General features: G+C 39.0%; 1 long non-coding RNA gene and 1 pseudogene across 16 annotated transcripts in view; one reads left to right on the plus strand and one right to left on the minus strand.

Moving 5' to 3' along the window:
- LOC147369591 (uncharacterized) overlaps positions 1-20,435 on the plus strand; it is a 676,540-nt gene that overhangs the window by 437,186 nt on the left and 218,919 nt on the right. The window lies entirely within an intron of this gene.
- LOC147369593 (nicotinamide phosphoribosyltransferase-like) lies at positions 8,873-11,168 on the minus strand (annotated as a pseudogene).

The following is a 20,435-nucleotide window of genomic DNA, read 5'->3' on the forward strand; positions in this document are numbered from 1 at the left end:
GGGATAAAGTGCAGCAGAGATGCTGTGTGGTGTAAAAGTCATTCTGTTGCTTTCTAGTCTGGAATTTGAACTGCCTCAAATATTCTCTTTCTCTCTCCATGCTGGATTGTCTGTAGTATTTAGGGATATGTGACCCACATGAAGGCAGCCCAGAAAGGACATCAGAAGTTAGGATGACGTATTGTTCTACTTCTGTACTCTGGTCAAGACTCCAGAAATCCCTTTGTATCACTCAGGCTAGCTAAAGAACCCCCCACTCAAAATGACCCCCAACCTTTTTAACATTGGATGGTCTGAGTAAGCAGTTAAGTCAGAGATTTGGCTAGCATGATTGAAAACCTGATTTCTGGCTCTCCTGAGTGGCACCATTAGGCCTGAGAATATTTTGGGAGATTCAGGGAGGAGAGATAACCCTAAAGATCAGTAATTTCTAAGACAATAACTTTATCTTGTTTCTTATCTCCTTAGGGACAGTTTCTCACTTAGGGATATGCTTAAGGGCTATGAACCAAGACTCTGCTCTGGTTAGAAAATCCAGTAACTAAAACAAAGGGAAAGGTGAATATATTGAGCTTGAATAATTTGTCTTAACCTTGTCTTCTATTAATTCCTGATACAGTATCCACTTGTGTTCCCAAAGTATGCCAATAAACAGGAGAAAAGCACACACTTTTTTTGCATTAGCTGTTTGGAACAGAATACAATATTCTGAATTTATGTCTTTGTACAAATATTTTCCCTCCTTAAAAATACAATTTTTAACTCTAATTCCAGCTAATCATTCAATGACAATATCAATTTCTCCTTCCTCTTGAATTCTATTAGTAATAATGAATCTCTCCTTATAGATTAAACAATAGCAAAAAAAGATTTAAAGTTCAAACTCTGCAGTTAAATTGACTATGGTTCTAATCTTTTTTACTGGTTTACAGACTCATACCCATGGGCACATTACTTAATGTTCCTGAACTTCACCTTTTTCATTCATATGTGGAAATAATAGTAAGTTCCTCACCAAAGAACTGTGGTGACAGTTTAAAGAGATTTTTGCTGAGTCTAGTTTATAGTAAATGCTCAAAATATGTTAGCTATTTTTAATAGTTAATTTTGTTTCTTCACCTTCCTCAAGGTGAAGCAAGGATAGGGCTTCCTTGGTGGCTCAGATGGTAAAGAATCTACTGTAAAGCAGGAGACCCAGGTTCAATCCCTGGGTCAGGAAGATCCCCTGGAGAAGGGAATGGCTATCCACTCCAATATTCTTGCCTAGAGAATCCCTTGAACTGATGAGGCTGGCAGGCTACAGTTCATGGGGTCGTAAAGAGTTGGATATGACTGAACTACTAACATTTTCACTTTCACTTTCATTAAGAATAGGACCAGAACAATAAATGTGTGCTGGGCTGTGCAGATCCAAGTCAGGGACGCTGTGGGTACACAGATATTTGAAATAGTGTGGAAGGAAAGCATCAAGATGCAACTAAGCCACTGCACTTAAACAACGTGTTTTAGAAGATGTGTCCCTTTAAAAGAAGAAGTGAAGTGAAGTCTCTCAGTCGTGTCCGACTGTTTCTTTTTGTGTGTGTGTGTGTGTGTGTGTCCAGCTGTTTGTGACCCCATAGACTGTAGCCTACCGGGTTCCTCCGTCCATGGGATTTTGCAGGCAAGAGTACTGGAGTGGGTTGCCATTTCCTTCTCCAGAGGATCTTCCCGACCCAGGGCTTGAACCCGGGTCTTTCGCAATGTAGGCAGACGCTTTACCCTCTGAGCCACAAGGGAAGCCCTGTCCCTAGGGAAGCCTCCACATATTCAACTCTTCATGGTGAAGTGTCTTAACTTCTCACTGCTCCCCTGACTAGCTCCCTCTCTTCCTCTGCAGTAGTTTCCTTGAATTCTTATGAAATCTGAGTGTTTGCCTTTTCTGTATACATTTGCTAACTTTTCCTTGAATACAGCCCATTCTCTCTTGCTTGTCTCCCATTCATTTGACAGAATAATCCATAGAACTTTGTAGCTCAACTATGATGTCTTTTTAATATTTTATTTTTATCATCAGTTAATAGAATAAAGAATGGTGATTGTGGATTTCACAAGCTTTATTCTCTAATTTCTAGAAAGAAAGCAACCAGGAAATAATAGAAAATTTCCTTAGAATCACCCTGCTGCTCAGAATCCACTCAGAATTCACACTGGCTACATGCTTTTGTGTTCCTTCTTCTTGGGGGATGAGGAGCTTTACTAGCCATTGTCAATTGCCTTATTCTATTCAGCAAACTGCTGCTGCTAAGTCACTTCAGTCGTGTCCGACTCTGTGCGACCCCATAGACAGCTGCCTACCAGGCTCCCCTGTCCTTGGGATTCTCCAGGCAAGAACACTGGAGTGGGTTGCCATTTCCTTCTCCAATGCATGAAAGTGAACTAGCAGCTTTATAAATTAACATACAGAATTCTAAAGGAGAGAGGGAGAGCAAGAGAGATCCAATAAACTTCTATTTCTGCATTTCATCTACTTTGGAAGCTTATTTTATTTGGATTTCAGTTTCACCAGTGTTCATTTTTAATTGCTTTGTTGAATAGAGTCCATATTTTTTCATGATCCAGCTGATAAATCTTCACAGTATGTTAGGTTTTGCAAAGTTGTAAATGGCTAATTTATTTTACATTCATTTTTCTGCCAGGGTTGAAAGGACATATCTGAGTCTTGACATGAACTTTTAGCACCTTTTCAGCTACAGCATTTATTCTCCTCAATGATGTTGACTCCGTCAGAAAACTCGTGAATCGTATAAGGTAGACAGCATTTGGTAGTTGAGTTTATCCTCCATTTAGGTAGTGCATGCAGGGGTACACCTCCCCAGCCATCTCTCAGAACAAAAGAGCTTCCCTCAGCTGCCAAGAATACTGATGACTAACAGCAAATAGCAGAATCCCTCTCTGGGTGATGCTCTCAGCCAAAGAGCTGCTTCAAAGCCCGAGGACAAGCCCCTCTCTAGGATCTGGATGCACCCTACCCTGATCGACATATGGTTATGAAACCTGGGCCCCTTGCCTTAAAGGGAACCACATGGAAGGGTCATCTCACTTCTTCCCATTTCTGTGGAGTTGACTCAAGCCTTTCTTGGGACTCACAGTGATTAAGTAATCACAGGTGATTACTGTGATTAAGTAATCACTGTGATTAAGTAATCACAGGTAAATCCTCTCTCTTTCCAATTTATTTCTATCTCTTCCTCAAATGTGTTTATCTTGAGAGCATTTCTCAAAGAACTGCTGTGGGTTTTTTTTTTTTTTTTTTGATTGTTTGGGCACACCATGCAGCTTGTAGGATCTCAGTTCCCCAACCAGGGATTGAACCCAAGGGCACAGCAGTGAAAGCCTGGAATCCTAACCACTAGGCTACCAGGGAACTCCCAAATAACTGCTGTTTTCATAGAGATTTTATTATGATTTAGGTATGATGAGGCCAACAGTCAGGAATTGATTGTCATTAAGAAGATAATTTGTTACCTACAGGCTTAGTATTGGCTGTCTTGTGAAAATTTCAGCGGTTCTGGGTCATAGACGCTGCCCTTAATTACCTGGTAACTGACCCTGGTGGTTAGGACAAGTAGCTGGAGGTAAGGGTTCTGGATTGTTAGGTTTGCATTTTTTACTGTCTTTAGAAACTGGGTAGCCCTTCCAGTGTTGGCAAGGCCAGAGATATCAAAGCATTAAGATACAGAAAATAAAAGATGTGGTTAATACAACATCCTATAAAAATCTTCACCTCAGGGTCTGTGTCCCCAGGGACCAGATCAAATTCTGTCTCAACATCAAAAGCTCATAGTGTTTTAGACTCACAGTTCTCCAAATATTGTAGTGGTAAATCTTCAACAGCTGATTTTCCAAAGGGGGAAAAAAAAATCCCTGATCTATAACATTTGCTGATTTCCATGGTGTAATGCTCCCATCATAGCTGATTTCAGCTGTCAATGTGACGTCACTGAAAGTGAAGTTGGGAAGAATGCACACACATCAGTATACCACTGCCTCCTGCTTAAGGAGAATAAAGTCATTTTTGTAAAGTGTATTTGCCAACTAGAGTATAGCCAAATGCTACATAACAAGAATTCAATCAGTGAGTATGCCCTCCTAGGCCTTTTCCAAACATTTCCCACATGTTACTGGTTTGTAATCTGATTTTCTCTGGACTTCTAGAATAGGAAATGGAATTAGACTGGCAATAATAATCTGTACTCCAATACTCCTTAAGTATTTTTAGAAACTCTGTATGGTGAATTAGAGCTGCTTAAGAACATTGGCTCTTAGAGGATGATGTCAGTGAGATGGGAGAATAAATAAGTCTTGGAGTTTCCTTCCACCAATAAACATGCTGATTGAACAACCATTCAGAGAAAATTTCCCTTGGTGGAAAATCGAGAAGCTAATTGAGAGGTTCTTATACCTTGGGAAAGTGTAAAATCAGACCTGTTGAAACCAGAAGAGAAATCCAAGACACCTTCTTGCCAAATCCCTACCTCTGGTATAGTGCCAGCTGATCAGAGGGAAACACTGCAGCTCCAAGCTTCTCACTGGAGAAGGAAAGAGTTGGACTATAGTCCATTGCTTCAACTTTTCTAGGAGATCCTGAAGGACTAGCTTGTGTTTTGCTGGTCATGTAACCCTTAGGGGACCTGGGATGCTCTAGCTGCAAGAATAGGAACACAGATGGTAATTTGGGCTAGCACTCTGCATAACCTCTCTTTCTGACTTAGCACAGAGTTCAGTTCAGTTCAGTTCAGTCACTCAGTCATGTCCGACTCTTTGCGACCCCATGAATCACAGCACGCCAGGCCTCCCTGTCCATCACCAACTCCCGGAGTTCACTCAGACTCACGTCCAGCAAGTCAGTGCTGCCATCCAGCCATCTCATCCTCTGTCGTCCCCTTCTCCTCCTGCCCCCAATCCCTCCCAGCATCAGAGTCTTTTCCAATGAGTCAACTCTTCACATGAGGTGGCCAAAGTACTGGAGTTTCAGCTTTAGCATCATTCCTTCCAAAGAAATCCCAGGGCTGATCTCCTTCAGAATGGACTGGTTGGATCTCCTTGCAGTCCAAGGGACTCTCAAGAGTCTTCTCCAACACCACAGTTCAAAAGTATCAATTCTTCGGCGCTCAGCCTTCTTCACAGTCCAACTCTCACATCCATACATGACCACAGGAAAAACCATAGCCTTGACTAGACGAACCTTTGTTGGCAAAGTAATGTCTCTGCTTTTGAATATGCTATCTAGGTTGGTCATAACTTTCCTTCCAAGGAGTAAGCACCTTTTAATTTCATGGCTGCAGTCACCATCTGCAGTGATTTTGGAGCCCCCAAAAATAAAGTCTGACACTGTTTGCTCATCTATTTCCCATGAAGTGATGGGACCAGATGCCATGATCTTTGTCATTTGAATGTTGAATTTTAAGCCAACTTTTTCACTCTCCTCTTTCACTTTAATCAAGAGGCTCTTTAGATCCTCTTTGCTTCCTGCCATAAGGGTGGTGTCATCTGCATATCTGAGGTTATTGATATTTCTCCCAGCAATCTTGATTCCAGCTTGTGTTTCTTCCAGTCCAGCGTTTCTCATGATGTACTCTGCATATAAGTTAAATAAGCAGGTGACAATATACAGCTTTGACGTACTCCTTTTCCTCTTTGGAACCAGACTGTTGTTCCATGTCCAGTTCTAACTGTTGCTTCCTGACCTGCATACAGATTTCTCAAGAGGCAGGTCAGGTGGTCTGGTATTCCCATCTCTTTCAGAATTTTCCACAGTTTATTGTGATCCACACAGTCAAAAGCTTTGGCACAGAGTAAGGGCATGCAAAACTCCAACTCACAGCTTTTCCCTGGGAATGGAAAGAGAGTTGGACCACATGGCAAATGCACCAACTTTTAGAGGAGCTGCTTAAGGGCTGGCTTTTGTCTTGTTTATCTCAGTGTGCCAAACATAGTCTAAAAAGAACATAGTCTAGCCACTGGAAGGTTGGTGAGAACAGAGATGGTGGTTTGATGTAGCATGTAGATCATTACCGCAGCCCTTCTAACACAAAACAAATAAGTGAATGGCCTCAGTTCCTGCCTTCTCCCTGGAGAGGGCAAGAATTGGCAAGAATATCCAGTGGTCCAACTTTCCTGGGGACTGCCTGGTCTCACTTATTTCAGTGCACTTCCAGGATCTCACATACGCTAAATGCCTGGAGGCTACTAAGAATGAAGAGGTGTGAGCAAGGCCCTTTTCCCCTGAAATATGGAGGAGAATCTCTGCTTGCTTGTTCCTGCCTTCTGAAGGGTTTCTGTCCATCCTTGATATTCACTGGCTTGTGGATACATCATCCCAATTCTCTGTATCTCATTCTCTCTGTATGTCTTCACATTGTCTTCCTTCTGTGCCTTCCTGTCTGTGTGTCCACATTTCTACTTTTTATAAAGATATCATACTTGATTAGAGCCCACTGTAATGACCTTATTTTAATGATTACCTCTGTAAAGACCTTATTTCCAAATAAGGTCACATTCTGAGTTACTCAGTGTTAGGACCTCAATGTGTTTATTCTTATAGGGCAAAATTTTACTTATAGCAATGAAAATAATCACTAATTATGCAAAATACTTATAACAAGAAATATGAAAGAACCTAAACCATGGTGCATTTTAATCAAGTTGTTTGAAACTAGTGAAGAAAGAAAATCTTCTGATGCAAATAGACATGTTATATCCAACAGAACAAAAACAGGTTTTTTCATATTTCCTTTAAAATTGTTTATTTACTTATTTATTTATAATTGGGGTGTAGCACAGTTTACAGTGCTGTGCTAGTTTCTGCAGTGCAAGAAAAATGAATCAGCTAAAAGTATACATATATACCTCCTATCCACCTAGGTCATCACAGAGCACCAAGCTGAGCGCCCTGCGCTATCCAGCAGGTTCTCACCAGCTTTCTGTTTTACACATGGCAGTGCCCATACGTCATGCTTAGGTTTTGTTGAGCTTCTTGAATCTGGGTATACAGTTTTTATCCTCTGCAAGATTTTCAGCTATTTTTTTCTAATACATTTTTTTTTTCCTTTTTTTACTCTCTTCTCTGTGGAGACTAATTCTAAATGTTTATATATAATGGTACATGAAGTTGTCCCACTGCTCACTGATGCTTTTTATTTTTTCCAGTACTTTTTCTCTATTTTATTTAAAACAATTCCTATTGCTGTATCTTCAAGCTCAGTAATCTTTTTAAATTTAATATCCAATTTAATTTTTAGAAATCTTAATGAAAAATATAACAGGATCAAAACATTTAAAACAAGTACACTTACTAATCATTCCAGTAATTCATTGTAGTCATGTTGACTATAGAATATGAAAAATAAATTCAGAAGTTCAATTACTTTAAAACACACTGCTTATAAGGTTGTCAAATTTTACATTTATGTACATAATCTATAGTGGAAGCAGAATTTCTCTCTAAAAAAACATTATCTCTTAAAACTCTTGGCATATTAGAGCCATAGGCAATTTCTGTCATATAAAATTGCATTTCAAATTTGATGTCTCAGTGGTAGGATATCACAGCCAGCATATATAATCACTATGTAGTGACTTGGCTTTCTAGTCACAGCCATTATTTTTTTTAATGTAGAAAGATTAATATGTATTCTACAAGAGGCATCGAGGTTAGTAATTCTATTGGATATGTCCTGACATAATTTTCAAACCGTACAATGACACAGTTTTGTTAAGGTCACATTTTATTTGCTGGCTAATGGGCAAAAGGCAATAATTTAGTTTCATTATTTTCTTAAAAGTTTGTATTCCTAAAAATCATGAAAAAGTTGGAAAGATTGCTAACACATTGAAACTTTAAATATTTCTTATAAAATCTTGCTTGTACAAAAATATAAGTTAAATATAAACATGAAGCAGTTGTGATAATTTTATGCAAGTCTATTTTATAGTCTTCAGTTATATACAGAAATTTTTCAGCTCTGTTACTTGTAAAAAGATCAATACTGGATTGAATTACTATTTATTGGCAAAGGCCAAAAAGCTTACTTTAGCATTAATCTTTTACATGATTAAATGTAGAATTTCCTAATTTGAGATCACCTAAACATTGAAGGGAAAATGAAAGGGCAATATATCCATAAACTAATGAATAATTTCACTGCAGTGTATCACAAAATACAAAGAAACCACACAGATCCGTACATGTGTATGTGTATCTGTATTCATACACATATATTTCCAGACTTAAAGCCTACTTAGATGCTGTTTTTAATTCCACATCGAGCTTTGCATTTTTTCTTACTCCACCAAATGAATAGCTTTTTGTTGTCATCTCATTCTTGAAGACAATATGGAGAAAATCTTGACCTCATTCTTCAGGACAGCCTTTACTTTTTTAAAAAATGCAACAAAATGCCCTGCTGGTGTCCTTTGCAAAGATAATTTGGGTCATTTGTTGGAATCAGCAACTGGATCCTTAGAGACATTAATCCCAAGCCCAAGTAATTAAAAATGACTATACTTGAAGGAAAAATTCAAGTATTTTACTTTGCTATTTTCTGTAGCAAAGCTTCCACCAAAACCAAAGAAAGCATTTTCAATACTCCATTTTTTTTTCTGATTTTTTATTTCACCTTCCTTTATTTCACCTTCCACAGTCTCTTTTAAGCTACTATATCTATACCATCCCATTGGTCCTGATGTGGGAAAGATTGAGGGCAGGAGGAGAAGTGGGTGGCAGAGGATGAGATGGTTGGATGGTATCATTGACTCACCGGGAGATAGTGAGGGAACGGGAAGCCTGGCATGCTGTAGTTAGTTCATGGGGTTGCAAAGAGCTGGACATGACTTAGTGACTGGACAACAACAAAACAACGGATTGACTAATTCTAAGATGAGGTTGGAAGCAACCTATAGCTCTTTGAGTTCTCAGTAGTGGAGCTTCCTACCTAAAATATCCTAGTCTTTAGTACCAGGGTCAAGAAAATTTCAAGAACTAGTTATGATTGTTAATGGTGCTGCTGCATACTTTGGTACAATTAAATGTCTTAGATTCTTAACTACTATTTTCTTTCACACGTTATAAATGTTATAGGTATTGCAGACCACAGATCTAGGTACTGCTAAAAACTCTATTTCTCTATGTTCAAAAGCATCCTTTTATGATCTTCACCTCAAGCTGTTATGGTACTGTGTTCTACCACTAGAACAGAATAGCCTGGAACAGGATCTTTTGTTCCATAATATTTTTAATTAAAGTAATTCCTACTACTCCGTCTATACCTTTGACATTAACAAAGTGAGCAGAAGCTCCAGTGCTAGCAGTCCTTTAAAAAGAGACTCACAATATTTTAAAGTTTAAAAATACAATAAAATTAAAAGTAAATAAATAAATAAAAAATAAAAAGAGACTCCTTTGTAGCCAAAGTCACATAACTTGTATACCATACCTTCTAGATTATTAGAAGTTTGCAATAAATATTTGGCCCATATTTTTTTCTGCTCTCTAGCATTTGTAGCCACTGTAATTAGATTTCAGGACTGAACAAGACTCGTTTCAATCTAGTTCTTTAGCCAGTAACACTCTGAATCTGTGTTTTCTCCTGTAAAGAGAACATTTCCTCTGAGAATGACAGAGTCTGCAGGAACAGTTTTTACCTCTGTTGGAAGACGTCCATCATATTTCTCAAGAATGTAGTTCCATCCCTTTTCGTTAAAGACATCATCTGGAAAGTTCATCTCTCTTTTACTCTGCAGTGTCTATTCTGCTGTTCATCCTATCTAGTGAATTTTTTATTTAAGACCTTAATTTTCATCTTTATAAATTTGTTTTATAAATCAAACTCTGGGCAATAGTGAAGGACAGGGAAGCTTGGTATGCTGCAGCCCATGGGATCACAAAGAGTGGGACACAACTGAGTCACTGAACGACAACAACAAAGTTTGATTTGGGTCTCTCTTATATTTCCCTTGCTTCTGCTTAGCACACCCAGTCTTTCTTCCAGTGTGCTAACTATATGGAACGTCTAGAGTGCTGGTGATGTTGTGTTTATTAACTTGAGTGGGGGATACCTGATGTTTACATGTTTGGTAGATGTTACATTTATGTTTTGTTAAAGCGTATGCATGGAATGAGGGAGACCTGGGTTCGATCCCTGGGTCGGGAAGATCCCCTGGAGAAGGAAATGGCAACCCACTCCAGTACTCTTGCCTGGAGAATCCCATGGAGGGAGGAGCCTAGTAGGCTGCAGTCCATGGGGTCGAAAAGAGTCGGACGTCTAGAGTGCTGGTAGTGTTGTGTTTATTAACTTGGGTGGGGGATACCTGGTGTTTACATATTTGGTAGATGTTACATTTATGTTTTACATGCATATATATTATATTCCAAAATGAAAATTAGGTGATCCCAGAAATCATATTAGCTCTGCATGTAAAGCATCCAAAATCCATCGATATCCCACCAGCTTCACCACTCCTACCCTAATCCATGCCTCCGTCATTCATAGACTTGTTAATAGCAACACCCATGCCACTGGACTTCCTTCTTCTGCCCTTTTCTGCGCTCCTCTACTTTCAGCTCCATGGCTAATGTCTTTCTTTTAAAATAAAAGTTCAGTGATATCACCTTTTTCTCAAATTCCTGTGGCTTCCCATCTCACTCAGAGTCAAAGCCAAAGATTTTTTATGGTTTATAAAACCTTACATGATTGGGCATACCCTTATCTGACTCCTTTCTTAAAGTTTATTCTATGTTAGCCAGAGAAGCCTCCCATCTATTCTTTGAATTTACTGGACACTCACCTAACACATTGCACTTAACACTTTTCCTTGCCTATAACACTGTTCCCACTGACATCCCCATGACTCACTTTCTTATCTTTATCAAATCTACATTCTAATTTTTTATCTTCCTAGTAGGACTTTCCTGATCAGTCTTCTTTCACCAGCACCACTCTCTTCTTCTTGGTCCCATCCTTCCTTCCATCCTTTCTTAGTACTCATCACAATCTATCATACTCTACATTTCATATTTATTTAATCTTTGTCTTCCTCAAACATAGACTCTGCAAGGAAAATGATTTTTAGCACTTTAAAAAATATTTTGTTGCTTGAATCTTCAGTGCCTGTATCAGTATCTCACACATATGAAGAATGTACTCAATAAATATTTGTTGAATAAATGCTGCCAAGCAATTGTTCTCTACTTTCAGGTAATTTTTCCTCCTTGAAATTAAAAACTGCTATTTCAGTAGCTCGTACATAATGTGCAGTGATAGCTATTTGTTAAATGAATGACTCTGTGCCTCACTAGTGGCAGTGTAGTCCTGTTATCCTAATGGTTACAGATGGGACGTAGGAGTCTGCACTCTGATGGTCTATTCTTGGCTCTTTCTGTGATTGCATTCATCATACCTGAATATTCATTAGCTGTTTATTTTGGGACCTACATATCAAACACCTGTTTAGTAAACATATTGGTATGGAAAACACTGGACAAGTCACTGCAAATTAAAATAAAGACCGCAGTTTATTCCAGGCTCCCAAAATAATGTCTGCACAATGAAATGTGTCCCAGCATACTACGGTGTGTTGCTAAACGTGTATTTGCATATGCAGATGCAAGATTCTGCCAACAGATTAGCTAATTGGCAATACAAAGCAGCCACTGAGGACCTATTTACTTCTCTTATAAAGGCCAGTACCGTTGTGTGAGCCACAAATGAAATGCGTGCTGTTGGATTTGCAGGAATAGTTTCTGAGACTGGAAATGATTACCTCTTAGCTGAAATAGATTAGGGAGCTGTTGCTGTCAGTTCTACAAGTCTCTGCTTTCTCAAATAGAAAATATCACTTGTCTTCCATGAAATATGCTGCTGGTTAGAAGAATCTACCTCCATGCTTCAACCGTGACACATTTGGAATGGCAGCCCTCACTCACCCATCTTTAATTATACCTAGAAGAGTGCTGAAAGCCAGGGAAGGACCCACGTGCTCTTGACTGGCTGTGGTGCTGGCCAACTTTGACTCTATTCCACAGAGTGAAAGTCTCTTTGAAATACAGTAGCCAGAACTGCAAACAATTAGTCTTACTGAACTAATACTGCCTATACTGTGGGGGTCTATTTCAAACACTTGCAAAATGTTACAGTGGGTATCTGATCTAATACCATCTCTTTACAAATGGGATTACATAGACCAACAAGGTAAAGTAACTTGTCCATTGCAGGGTGGGATTAAAACCCAGGTCACCTGATTTATGACATCACAGTTTTTCTACTGTATTATTCTCAAAATCATGAGCCTACCTGTTAGCCACACCAATTGTCAAATAGTACCATTTTTTAAAAGTCATCTTTGGAGTAAATTAAAAATTTAGATCTTTGGGACTTGCTTTCCTGGTGGCTCAGATGGTAAAGAATCTGCCTGCAATGTGGGAGAACTGGGTTCAATCTTGGTTTGGAAAGGTCCTTTGGGGAAAGGAATGGCAACCCACTCCAGTATTCTTGCCTAGAGAATTCCATAGACAGAGGAGCCTAGTGGGCTACAGTCCATGGGGTCATAAAGAGTTGGACATAACTGAGCAACTAACACTTTCACTCACTTTTTCTTTTTTTTCCCAGAGACTCTAATTTGGAAACTGAGTAAAAGACTGTAGAAATTGTGCTTTAGCATGTACTCCCAGGTGAGCCTGATATAGATGGCATCAGGCACAATTTGAAAAATTCTGAGATGTGTAAGGATATAGAGAAAGTATGGTATATAGATTAGGATCATCACTGTGAAGCCAAATGATCTGTACATATAATCTCATCTTTGCTATTTACTTAGCATGTACATTTGAATGATTTCCTTATTTAGGCTCTCTGAGTGTCAATTATCCTCCCTGGGAAATGGGAACTCACTGAGCTGAGTTCAGTTCAGTCCCTTAGTCATGTCCAACTCTTCGTGACCCAATGGACTGCAACATGCCAGGCTTACCTGTCCATCACCAACTCCCAAAGCCTGCCCAAACTCATGCCCATCAAGTTGGTGATGCCATCCAACCATCTCATCCTCTGTCATCCAATTCTCCTCCCGCCTTCAATCTTTCCCAGCATCAGGGTTTTTCCAATGAGTAAGTTCTTTGCATCAGGTGGCCAAAGTATTGCCTTTTCAGCTTCAGCATCAGTCCTTCCAATGAATATTCAGGACTAATTTCCTTTAGAAGTGACTGGTTGGATCTCCTTGCAGTCCAACGGACTCTCAAGAGTCTTCTCCAACACCACAGTTTAAAAGCATCTATTCTTCAGCACTCAACTTTCTTTATGGTCTAACTCTCACATCCATACGTGACTACTGGAAAAACCACAGCTTTGACTAGGCACACCTTTGTCGACAAAGAAATGTCTCTGATTTTTAATATGCTGTCTAGGTTGGTCATAGCTTTTCTTCCAAGGAGCAAGTGTCTTTTAATTTCATGGCTGCAGTCACCATCTGCAGTGATTTTGAAGCCCAAGAAAATAAAGTCTGTCACTGTTTCCATCGTTTCCCCATCTATTTGCCATGAAGTGATGTGATCAGAGGGCATGATCTTCATTTTTTGAATGTTGAGTTTTAAGCCAGTCTTTTTACTTTCCTCTTTCAACCTCATCAAGAGGCTCTTTACTTCCTCTTCACTTTCTGTCATTAGGATGATGTCATAAGCATATATTGGAGAAGGCAATGGCAACCCACTCCAGTACTCTTGCCTGGAAAATCCCATGGATGGAGGAGCCAGGTAGGTTGCAGTCCATGGGGTCACTGTGAGTCATACACGACTGAACAACTTCACTTTCACTTTTCACTTTCATGCATTGGAGAAGGAAATGACAACTCATTCGGGTGTTCTTGCCTGGAAAATCCCAGGGATGGGGGAGCCTGGTGGGCTGCCATCCATGGGCTTGCACAGAGTCAGACACGACTGAAGTGACAGCAGCACAGCAGCATAAGCATATATGAGGTTATTAATATTTTCCCTGTCAATCTTGATTCCACTTTAGCTTCATCCAGCCTGGCATTTTTCATGATAAGTGAAACAAGCAGGGTGACAATATACAACCTTGACACTGCTTTCCCAATTTTGAACCAGTACATTTTTCCATGTCCAGTTCTAAGTGTTGTCTCTTGACCTGCATCCAGTTTTCTTGCGGGGTGGGGGGCAGGCAGGTAAGCTGGTCTGGTATTCCCTTCTCTTTGAGAATTTTCCACAGTTTCTTGTGATCCACACAGTGATAGGCTTTAGTGTAGTCCTTGAAGCAGAAGTAGTTATTTTTCTGGAATTCTCTTGCTTTTTCTACGATCCAGTGGATGTTGACAGTTTGTTGGGTCCTCTGCCTTTTCTAAATTCAGCTTGTACATCTAGAAGTTCTCGGTTCATGTACTGTTAGATCTTAGCTTGAAGGATTTTGAGCATTACCTTGCTGGCATGTGAAATGAGGGCAATTGTATGGTGTTTTGATCATTCTTCGGCATTGCCCTTTTTTGGGATTGGAATGAAAACTGACCTTTTCCAGTCCTGTGGCCACTGCTGAGTTTTCCCAATTTGCTGGCATATTGAGTGCTGCACTTTCACAGCATCATCTTTTAGGATTTGGAATAGCTCAACTGGAATTCCATCACCTCCACAAGCTTTGTTTGTAGGAATGCTTCCTAAGGAAGCTAAGTCTGGCTCTGGGTGAGTGATCACACCATCATGGTTATCTTGATCATTAAGACCTATTCTGTACAGTTCTTCTGTCTGTTCTTGCCACCTTTTCTTATCTTCTGCTTCTGTTAGGTCTACACTATGTTCTGTACTTTATTGTGCCTATTTTTGCATGAAATGTTCACTTGGTATCTCTAATCTTCTTGAAGAGATATTTAGTCTTTCCCATTCTTTTTTTTTCCTCTATCTCTTTGCATTGTTCAATTAGGAAGGCTTTCATATCTCTCCTTGCTATTCTTTGGAGCTTTGCATTCAGATGGGTTTATCTTTCCTTCAGTATGTATATTATATAACATACTGTGTATAAAAATATAAATATATTTTTCCTTTGGCTATCCCTAGTCTCCTTGTCTTTTCTCCTTCAACTCCACCAAATTTACAACCAAAAATGCCTGTCTAAGGGTGCAGGTATGACAACAATAAGATTATTCATCTGTTCTTTAAAATGTTATTTTCCCTTTCCTTTCGATGGGCCTTAACTAAAATGGCCAATTGCATTCAACAAACCTGGTGAGAACTCACATTTCTGATTGAGAGGAAGTATGATTAAGTAATTTAGACATTTCAGCATGCTTATTCCCACCCAGGCTAGAGGTCTTTTGGTCCAGGGAGCTTGTCAAGTGCAGTGAAAATATACTCAACCCAGGTTGTCATTCATATGTATAAGCTTATAGGCTACTGAAAAAGTCTACCAAGAGATAAATAAGGCAAATTATCCAAAATCATGACTTGAGTAATACTTTATTATCAATTGTCTAAAATAACTTGATTGCAAAGATTCTAGGATAGACAGTGGAAATAAAATCAACTGTGAACTGACAGCTATGCCAGGAAAACCAAGAATTCCAAGTGGCTTTGGGGCTATTTGAATGCTTTAGATAACACAGGTCATCCTGCATCCAGACACCCTGCGATTGACTTCAAGTTCTGTCATTAAAAAACTGTTGGGAGTGGCAAACAGCTTGGCAACAGTGATGCATCTTATTGTTGAAAATGTTCCTAAACATCACATTCTAGTTGGTGGTGCTAGTGGTGGTGATTCCAGGGAAAGTGGTAGTGTGGAGGGTCTCTCTATTTTTTTCTTCTAAAAATCTAGGTAGATGGTGTAGCACACTGGGTGAAAGTAGAATCTTAATGTTGAAGAGACCAAAGTTTGAATCCAGTTTGATACTTCATAGCTGTGTGAAGTAAGGCAAATTGCTTACAGTCTTTACATTTCAGCTTTGTCATCTGTCAAACAACAACAAATTATGGACCTCAAAGGAGTGCTTATTCAATTAAATTAATTTATATAAATATATATGAAATACTTAATATGTAATTTAATTATAGAAAGTACCTCAATCCTAAGAGATGGTCAACAAATGCTTTCCACTTCATAGTAGTATCAGTAGTAATAAAAGTATTAGAAATAGGGTGTTTTTAAAATGATGTAGCCTAGTTCTACTTTAATCTGCTATCTAAACCTAATATGTATGTTGTTTGAATGCCATCCTGCTCAAAAATGAATTTTCACAATGTAAATGAATAAAGGATGAACATGTCTAAGAAGAAGGAAGAGACGCACAATAGTGCAGGTTATTTTAAATGTATAATGAAAACAAACAGAATTAGATGCCAGAGCCTAGGCAATATATGAATGTATCTCAGATCTGTATTTATTTTTACATTTAAGGTAGTGGGAAGTAAATTGTCCATCTGAATCTGCATAAAACCAAATAATAACTTACAAACACTTTTATCCATTGATAAAATTGTTAAATGCCAAGACCTGGAGCATAGTTGTTACATTACTAAATTGCTTCTCCCTAGACTGGTCAACTTCTCCCTGCTGCTCTGCTGCTAATTCACTTCAGTCATGTCCGACTCTGTGAGACTCCATAGATGGCAGCCCACCAGGCCCCGCCGTCCCTGAGATTCTCCAGGAAAGAACACTGGAGTGGGTTGCCATTTCCTTCTCCAAGCATGAAAGTGAAAAGCGAAAGTGAAGTCGCTCAGTCGTGTCCGACTCTTAGCAAGCCCATGGACTGCAGCCCACCAGGCTCCTCTGTCCATGGGATTTTCCAGGCAAGAGTGGGTTACCATTGCCTTCTCTGCAACTTCTCCCTAGATTGGTAAAATGTGAGAAGTCACAGGTTCCATGCGCAGAGTGAGCCTTCCTGAGTGCACTTCACCTTCCTGATGGGGAGCCTGTTGTCCTATGAGGGAGAATCTTTTGTAGCCATAAAACTTCTGTTTCTGGAAGGAGTCAGTGAGCTTATTTAAGCTTAAATGAAAACACTCTTACTGCTTTTTAAATTCTCTTCTCTAGGAAATACTTTTGCAGGATTGAAGATGAATAAATCTCTAGTTTTAGGATGTCAAATATTAGCAAGTAGATGAGGGATAAAGGAATAGTTATCTTTTTGGATAAGGTAACCATAATTTTAGACTAGTTTTCTTCTGTATCTGGAAAAAGTCACACTCATTTAGAAACATTTGGAATATACAAAAAGCCACAAAAATGAAAATGTATCACCAGTATATTTAGCATTCAGACTTAAAAATTAAATTTTATTAAGTTTAAGAATTCAGTGTAAACTATTTCAAACTTTTTTTTTTATAAATAGCCATTTTTCACATGCATGCACAGAAGTGATATTCCATATAATTATTTTTACACTGTCCTTGTATCTTGACCATTTCCATTTCATTATATTTCAGTATCCTAATTTTAAGAGCTGTGAGTTGTTTCATCGTATGGATGGATCTTACCATTTTAACTTATGTTCTCTGGTTCTACGTTTATGCTTCTCAGAGCCAAATAGAAATGAATATTCTTATAGATTAAACCTTTCAGAGTTTCATGATGATTTTTTTTTAGGTTCTAGTAATAAAATTGTATCCCATGGTATGCAGATTTTAATATATAATGGTATATTAATAAAGTTACATAGAGTTATCAAATTTAAAAAGAATCAACACTTTCTTCTAATTTCACTATCACTGGTATCATTATTAAAAATAATGAAGTGCACATACAGATTCACAGCACATATTTCACTTGGATGTATGACAATCTGACCCCAATGATGGAGTATCAATGCTTACTCCGTTGACTCTTCTAGTCGCCTATTTTGTTTCCAGCTATGCTCATTTCATAGCTACGAACATCTGCAAGTTTGATAAGAGAAACCTAAAAGGGTGATGAAGTAAGCATGCTCATATTTTCTGTCCATACTAACAAAGAAATAATTTAACAGTTTCTAAGGGCCAATGAAATGGCACAACACAGTGAGTTTCTTTTAAAAAGGAAACAACACATGTATGTATCTTTCTGCTTTAACATAGGCAATAAACACTCACAAATAATGTTGTGATGCTGCTAGAATTGGAATGATTCAAAGATAGTGCCTGGAATCCAATCATCATTAAAATCAGATAAGGCCTCTTTCTCCCTATGGGCAATAGGTTGTTTTTAAAGATACCTTTTGTTGTTGTTGTTGTTAAACTATGAAAAGCAAAATCAATTCTTGCTTTATTTTTATCTAAAATACTTATGAAAACATTTCTCTCCTTCTGTAATTTGAAGTGGAAAAAACAAAAACAACTGCAGTTGCTTTTTTTTAATGAAAGTATATATGATTAACAATTGCCCAAAGTTGTACTGTAACTTGGAGATGTGGTTTCAGAGGCCTCTGTTTTTTTAAAAAAGCAAATTGTCAGAAGGAATATGATATAAACTCTTATATCATTTCCTTGTGAAATAATAGGAAAATTAAAAAAGAAAAGAAGACAAGTAAAAATTTTAGTTAGCTCTCCATTCTAGGCCGTGGTCTCTTCCTAGTTTGTACCCTTTTTCATAGCAATCCCATCTACATGCAAAGCTCCAATCCCTATCTGTTTGCTAATGAGCCTCAAATTTATGTATCTAACCCAGAGTTCACTTTTTGAGCTCCATGTATATTCAGTTGTTTTCTTGATTTCTCAACGTGCAGCTCCCCAGTGCCCATAAAACATGAGAAGTCCATAAGCATCTCCCTCAAAATGAGTCTTCCAATAGCAACTCTGAGTGATGGTACAGAGAAATAACCACATTCATCTCTGATCCTCCCATCAGCAAATCTTATACTTTTCTCTTCCTAAATATGTCATACAGCACAGGTAGCTTTTTCTGTCTCCCTGACCCTTTTCTGGATTCAGCTGGCCTTCTCTCCCACCCCTCTGAGCCTCCTACCTACAGGCCATTGCACTCCATCTTCTTGAGTCCAGATCTTCCTTCCCTGTCCCCGGCCTAAGCACTTTCCCACATGTTCTTTCCAAAAGAAGTATTTTCACAACTCAAATATGATCATACCTCCTCCAACTTATAACTCTTTGATGCGGGGGTCCCCAGGCTCTGGGATCTAATGCCTGATGATCTCAAGTGGAACTGGTGCAGTAATAACATAAATCAAGGGCACAATAAATGTAATGCACTTGAATAATCCTGACCCCAACCCTCCACCCAGTCTGTGGAAAAATTATCTTCCGCAAAACCAGTCTCTGGTAACAAAAAGTTGGGGACCACTGCTTTAAGGGGTTCTCAGTGATCTGTAAAACTAAAAGATATCTTTAATGAGGTCTGCAAAGGCATGGCTATTCTTCCTAGTTTACCAGTCTTATTTTACATTATTGCCCCTCCCACTCCCTTTGTTAAAGCCACACTTCTTTTGTTTTGGTATCTCAGTTGCATCCTGAGTCAGTTAACAAAGGCCTCCGAAGGTGCTGTTACCACATCACCGGCTCCCCGAATCTGTGACATGCTTGTCTTGCTTTTTCTCTGTTTACTCCTCATCGATCTTCATCTTCCACCTCAGCATCATTTCCTCTGATCTGAAAACTTTCTCTGATCCACCAGCCTCAGAATGATTCCTCTAGTCTCTGCTCTCATTGAATTGCATTTCTTTGTTTCGTATTTCTGAGTTCAATTTTGTAATTATATGCTTCTTATTTTTAATTATTTGATTAATGTCTGGCTGATAAGCTCTATGAATTAGGACTATAGTAGTTTACCCAGGGACAGCGGAGCCTGGTGGGCTGCCGTCTATGGGGTCACACAGAGTCGAACACGACTGAAGCGACTTAGCAGCAGCAGCAGTGCATGCTGAGTCACTTCAGTTTTGTCTGACTCTTCGCAGCCCCTATGGACTGTAGCCCGCCAGACTTTTTGGTCCATGGGGTTCTCCAGGCAAGAATACTGGACTGGGTTGCCATGCCCTCCTCCAGGGGATCTTTCCTTGATCTCCCAGGAATCAAGCTCGTGTCTCCTGTGTCTCCTGCATTGGCAAGTGTGTTCCTTAACCACTAGCACCACTTGGGAAGCCCATATTAGGGCACCATAAAAATGAATGGTGTAAACAACAGAAATGTATTGTCTCACTGATCTGGAGGCTGGAAGTCTGAGATTAAGGTGTTGGCAGGGTTGGTTCCTTTAGAGGACTGTGAGTGAAGGATCTTTTCCAGGCCTCTCTCCTTGGCTTGGAGTCGGCTGTCTTCTCCATGTGTCTCTTCACATCATCTTCCTTCTGTGCACAAGTGTCTGTGTCCACATTTTTTCTCTTTATAGGGATACTTGTCATCTTGGATTAAAGCTCATCCTTATGACCTCATCTTAACTAATTATGTACATAATGACCCTAGTTTGAGATAAAGTTGCATTCTGGTGGGC

This window comes from Bos grunniens, chromosome 7, assembly GCF_055505025.1.
Source record: "Bos grunniens cultivar Pamir isolate PY7600 chromosome 7, Bosgru_T2T1.0, whole genome shotgun sequence".
Classification (NCBI taxonomy): domain Eukaryota; kingdom Metazoa; phylum Chordata; class Mammalia; order Artiodactyla; family Bovidae; genus Bos; species Bos grunniens.